The following is a 7,253-nucleotide window of genomic DNA, read 5'->3' on the forward strand; positions in this document are numbered from 1 at the left end:
AGCTTAGCCAACAGAATTACAGCAGCAGAAAACAGGATATCCGACTTGGAAGATTCCCAGAATGAAAACAGGCAGATTATTAACCAACTAGAGTCACAACTACACAAGGCGACCAAGACAATCCAAGAGATGAACGACAACATCAAGAAGTCAAATATCAGAATAATGGGGCTCCCAGAAGGAGTGAAAAGAGAGACAGGCATACAACCAGTACTTGAGGAAATTATGCAGGAGAATTTCGAAAATACCTGGAACATGAACCCAATCCAAATTCAGGAAGGCCAGAGGACTCCCCACAGGGTGGACCCAAAACGATCCTCCCCAAGACACATGGTAATCAAGCTACCCTCCAATGAATACAAAGAAAGAATCCTAAGGTTAGCACGAACCAAAGAGAAGCTTACATTTAGGGGCAGGACCATCAGAATCACTGCCGACTTCTCAGAACAGACGCTCCAGGCAAGAAGAGAGTGGAACAAAATCTTTCAAGTACTGAAAGAGAACAACTGTCAACCAAGAATACTCTACCCAGCAAAGATTTCATTTGTATACGAGAACGAAACTAGATACTTCCACAGAAAAGAGAAATTAGAAGAATATGCCAACACAAAACCAACTCTACAAAATCTCCTTAGAAATGCGCTACTCCCAGAGAAAAAGGAAGCAAGCCATAGGCAAGGATGGCAATCAGGGAGATCTCAATAAAGTCCATCCACAGAAACGACAATCAATTACCAACAACCTCAAAAACACAGGTATATGTCACGGCAAAATTATAATTTCTCAATATTAACCCTCAACACAAATGGATTAAATTCATCACTCAAAAGGCACCGATTAGCAGACTGGGTTAAAAATCAAGACCCAACTATATGCTGCTTGCAAGAAACACATCTAACCAGAAGGAACTTCAGGAAACTAAAAGTGAAAGGGTCGAAACAAATATTCCATGCCAATAGACGAGAAAAAAAGGCTGGTGTGGTAGTCCTATTCTCAGATGATACGGACTTCAAAGTAACAAATGTCAAAAAGGACAGGGAAGGGCGCTACATCTTCTTGAAAGGGAGGATCCAACAAGAACCAATCGCCATTCTTAACATTTATGCTCCTAGCCCGGATGCACCCAGCTACGTGAAACAACTACTTTTGGACTTAAAGGGAGACATAGATGAACATACGATAATTCTGGGAGACCTGAACACCCCACTAGCACCAATAGATAGATCAACGCAGCAAAAGCTCAACAGAGAAGCCACAGATCTCACACACACAATAGAACAACTGGACCTAGTAGACGTCTATAGAATATTTCATCCTAAGGCCACAGACTACACCTTCTTCTCAGCAGTGCATGGCACCTTCTCCAGGATAGACCACATAATAGGACACAAAGCAAGTTTAACTAATTACAAAAATATCAGAATCGTACCATGTACCTTCTCAGACCATCACGGAGTGAAACTGGAAATCAACAACTCAAAATGTCCCAGGAAACATGTAAACTCCTGGAGGCTGAACAATATGCTATTAAACGAACAATGGGTTAGAGAAGAAATTAAAGACGAGATCAAAAAATTTATGGAAATCAACGAAAACCCAGATACAAAAGTCCAACACTTATGGGACACCTCCAAAGCAGTGTTGCGTGGTAAGTTTATTGCAATAAGCGCGCACGTCAAAGCCCAAGAAAGGCAACAAATGCAAGAATTAAGGACACACCTCCAGGAACTGGAAAAGCAACAGCAGAAAGACCCCACAAACAAGAGGAAACAAGAAATTATCAAAACAAGACAAGAACTAAATCAGAAAGAAATTTAAAAAAGCATTCAGAAAATAAATGAATCAAAAAGCTGGTTCCTTGAGAGGATAAACAAAATAGATACCCCATTGGCCCGATTGACAAAGAAAAAACAAGACAAAGCAAGAATTAGCAGTATCAAAGATGAAAAAGGCAACATAACAACAGACACTACTACCATTAAGGAAATAATTAGAAATTATTACAAAGAACTATATGCCAACAAATTCGATAACCACTTGGAAATGGAAAGATTCCTAGACTCCCACCACTTACCAAAACTCACCCCAGAAGCAACAGAAGACCTGAATAAACCCATTACTGAATCAGAGATAGAATCAGTGATTAAAGAGCTCCCAACAAAGAAAAGCCCAGGCCCAGATGGTTTTACCACAGAATTCTACAAAACATTCCAACCAGAGCTAACCCCAATCCTTTACAAGCTCTTCAAAACAATAGAAAAGGAAGCAACTCTTCCAAACTCATTCTATGAAGCCAATATCACCTTAATCCCCAAACCGAATAGAGAATTAACAGAGAAGGAAAACTACAGACCGATCTCTCTGATGAACATTGACGCTAAGATTCTCAACAAAATCCTAGCCAATAGAATACAAAAAAACATCAGACAGATCATCCACCCAGACCAAGTAGGTTTCATCCAGGGAATGCAGGGATGGTTCAACATAAGAAAACCCATACATGTGATACATCACATCCAAAAACTGAAAAACAAAAACCATATAATAGTATCAATAGATGCAGAAAAAGCCTTCGACAAAATTCAACACCACTTCATGTTAAAACCCTAATCAGGGTGGGAATAGAAGGAACAATCCACAACATAATCAAAGCAATATATGAAAAACCCAATGCCAGCATCATACTAAATGGAGAAAAACTGGATCCCTTCCCACTGAGATCTGGAACAAGACAAGGCTGCCCACTATCACCACTGCTATTCAATATAGTCCTAGAGGTACTTGCAGAAGCCATAAGACAAGACAAAGAAATCAAAGGAATCCAAATTGGAAATGAAGAGGTCAAGCTTTCACTATTCGCAGACGACATGATTCTCTACATAGAAGAACCAAAAAACTCAATACAAAGACTCCTAGAACTCATACGAGAATTTGGCAGAGTGGCAGGATACAAGATAAATGAACAAAAATCAATAGCCATAGTGTATGCAAATGGCCGCAAGATGGAAGAAGAACTAACCAACAAGCTACCATTCAAAATAACAGAGAAAAGCATGAAATATCTAGGAATAAATTTAAACAAAAGCGTAGATGACCTTTATGAAGAAAATTACAAAACACTCAAAAATCAAATAGAACAAGACCTCGAAAGATGGAACAACATCCCATGCTCCTGGATAGGCAAAATTAATATCATCAAAATGTCTATACTACCAAAAGCAATATATACATTCAATGCAATCCCAATCAAATTACCCACAGCATTCTTCATCGAACTGGAAAAAATGATACACAGATTCATCTGGAAACACAAAAAACCACGAATAGCCAGAACCACTCTGAAGAACAGGCACTTAACAGGGGGAATCACAGTACCGGATCTATGGACATACTATAGGGCAGTGGTCATCAAAACAGCCTGGTACTGGCACAAAGATAGAGAGGAAGATCAGTGGAGCAGAATAGAAACAACAGATGGAAACCCACACAGATACAGTCAAATAATCTTTGACAAAAAGACAGACAACAACCCAAGCAAATGGAAAGGTCTGTTCAATAAATGCTGTTGGGACAACTGGTTAATAGCCTGCAGAAACAAAAAGATAGACCCACATCTCTCACCATACACCAAGATCGAATCTAAATGGATAAAAGACCCAAACCTACATCCAGAAACCTTCAAACTTTTGGAAGAAAATGTTGGAAACACACTGCAACACTTAGGGGTAGGCCCTCACTTCCTAAAAAAGACTCCAAATGCAGTAGAAATCGAGACCAAAATAAACAATTGGGACCTCATCAAACTAAAAAGCTTCTGTACAGCTAGAGAAACAATCAATAAAGTAAAAAGGCAACCCACAGAATGGGAGAAGATCTTCGCACACGACATAGGTGATAGAGGGCTAATCTCCAGAATATACAAAGAGCTACAGAGAAACCAAAACACCAGAACAAACAAACTGCTCAAGAAATGGGCACGGGAAATGGGCAAACACTTCACAAAAGAACAAACCCAAATGGCAAACAAGCATATGAAAAAATGCTCAAGTTCCCTGGCAATAAGGGAAATCCAAATGAAGACAACAATGAGGTACCACCTAACTCCAGTAAGGATGGCACACATACATAATACCACCAACACTTGCTGGCGAGGATGTGGGGAAAAGGGAACCCTTCTCCACTGCTGGTGGGAGTGCAGACTTGTACAGCCTCTATGGGAATCAGTTTGGCGAATACTCAAACAACTGAAAATCAACATACCATATGATCCAGCAATAGCACTCCTTGGGATATATCCAAAACATCTTCTACTCAAGAAACCAACATGCACGCCTATGTTCATAGCAGCACAATCTACGATCGCAAAATCCTGGAAGCAGCCAAAATGCCCATCAGTGGAAGACTGGCTAAGAAAGCTATGGTTCATCTACTCCATGGAATACTACTCAGCTATTAAAAAAAACGAAATGCAATTCTTTGTGGACAAATGGGCCCGACTGGAATCCATCATGCTAAGAGAAATGAACCAATCCCAAAAGGTTAAATACCACATGTTTGCCTTAATCTGAGATGAAAAGAGAACAACTTGGAAAATAGTACCTGTATATTGTAATATTAGTGCAATCTCTAACAACCTGTATCCAATGCAATAAGATAAGGCGATATAATCTATAAAACAACAATTAATGTCAGAATACTTAAGATCTACATCGAAAATCTGTAAAACCTACTATACCCTCAATATGCTATGTTAACCTGTAATGGGGGGGAGTGCAGGGAAATCTTTCAGGACCATAAAAAGAGTGAGAAAAAAGTACAATATAGCCTATCAAGATCAAATCTGGTAATTCATAGATAACAGACTCAAAGCGGCACTAAACAACACTAAAACTACTATACCAATGCATGAGGGGGGAATCGGGTGCGATCCTGACAACCTCTTAACAGGAGGTCATGTGCGTGGAGTAGGGGAGCACTCCAGAGTGGAGCAGGTGGTAAGGAGGAAGCTTGGATCCCAACCATGAAGACTCCCAGACCTTCACCACAAACTATTAATATGAGCAACAAAGACTATATCCCAACTGCCAAGGAGGCCACAGGGAATTGGATGCCCTCGGAGGCCGAGTACTCTGAGGTCACCCACCCCCAACCGGAGCTTCCACAGGGGATGGAAGAAGTCCAAACACTACTGTGCAGAAACCAACATCATCGGAAAGACAACCAGAAGCCCTGAGTGGTCTGCAGAAACAGAAGAACAATAAACGTCCTTCGGGACCAGGGAGGAGAGCTTTCTCTGGTCCGAGCCTGGCTCCACCTCTGGACCCCCGCTCCCTCGCAATGACCATCGGGATCGCTTCGAAAACCCCTCACAGCAAACAAACAATCATACAAACTAAAAAAAAAAAAAAAAAGAAAAAAAAAAAAAAAAAACCTAAAATAAATAAACAACAGAAAGTAGAACTTGAAATCTGACAGGAAAGAGCTGGCATGGATTGGCTCATGCCTCGCTGGGTGGGTCACAAAGATTAGTTTTACTCCTCACCATGGTGTTGAGGATTTTCCTGCACCCCCCCCAAAAAAAAAAAATGTTCTGCACCTAAAATGTTGACATATATCTTGTTAGAGTTACAAGTCAGTCTGGATTATCCTAAAATCTGCCAAGATCAGCAAAATTTTACTTCAACACAACAACTGGCTAAATACTAAGATGAAATGGACACGAAACAGCTGAATGGTGCCTTATGGCCATTTTAAGGTATAGAGCAGCCGGTCCTGTATATGAACTAAATTGAAATGTCAATGAGCTAATCATAGGTTGTGGCTAGGACTTGTTTTCCTTTTTTTTTTTTTTTTTATTTATTTTTTTTCTTTTTAATACACTGGTTACTCAAAACCATGTCAATTCCATAACATTGCAAATTGCTGTTGATGTTATATTGGGACTCTTAATTGACTGTGATGATATTCTGCCAGCTCAAACTTCAGACCAGAAATGGTCTCCCCAAGAAATTGTTCAACCCATCTGGACAATAAGTAGCTGGACTCTATGCTTGGTATATGTTTGCAATGAAAGAATCTTGATTGAATTTGAACTGTAATACTGCATCAAGGTGGAGGAATCCACCAGGGGGGAGGGGAGGGGGAGGGAGGGGGGGATACCCAGAGCCTATGAAACTGTCACATAATGCAAAATAATTAACAATAAAAAAAAATACATATACCTTTAATATATATACATATATACACATATAATGGATATGTGTAATGAATATGCATAATGTATGTATAATATATGTATATATGTATGTTATATGTATATGTATATATGTATATATGTATGTGATGAGTGTATAATATATACATATAACGTATATGTATGATGTATATGTATGATGTATATGTGTGTGTATATATATATATATAATTAAAAATATATAACTCATATGGACCAGTAGGAGATAGTGTTACTTTGGTGTGCCCTGGTTTATTCAGGAGAAACCACCTCTTTGAGATCAGCAGGGATTGTAGTGGCTGTGGTGCACACCTAGTTCTACAAGAGCACTGCTAGATGATTGTATTATAAGGATAACGCATGTTCCTCACTGACTTTGAGCCCAGTTTCTTGGGCACAAACTACGAAGGCAGGCCATTCATAACTGGCGCTGGGAACACCACTCCTCACCCTGCAGGTGGGGCAGATTCACAGAAACAAGAGAATTCCCAACATTTTGTGACTGTTGGAGTCTTCTATGCAAAGACTATGGGAATGCTGTGACTGCATGATAGTGTATGGTGTAAAGCTGGGTCTTTGGGCATTCAACATGTCTGACATCAAGGCTAAAAGATCTCTATGTATCCAAGGTGGATCATTGCAGGGCTCTGCACTTACAGGCCTACACTGAGGTTCTGTGTGCTGCAAGTGCTGACAGTTGTAGCCACTATGGGCTAATCATGGCTGTTGCTCTTCTGGAAAGAGAGGATGTGACACTGTGATTATGCCTTGATAATTCCCTCGATCGATACACCCCCAGATCTTCACTGAAGAAGTCACGCAACCAAGTCACAGAGAGTAGTTCAAAGATAAAAGCCATCAGAGGAAAAACCAAAAAGTACTTCTAGATATGCCTAAAAAGAAATACAGAAATACAAGAAACAAAAACACAGAAGTGAGTAAGACTCCCTAAAAGGAACACAGCGATTCTTCAAAACTAGAATATGAAAAGAGACATGAAATGCCTGAGAGGGTCCCATTC

Source organism: Ochotona princeps, chromosome Y (genome assembly GCF_030435755.1).
Source record: "Ochotona princeps isolate mOchPri1 chromosome Y, mOchPri1.hap1, whole genome shotgun sequence".
NCBI lineage: Eukaryota > Metazoa > Chordata > Mammalia > Lagomorpha > Ochotonidae > Ochotona > Ochotona princeps.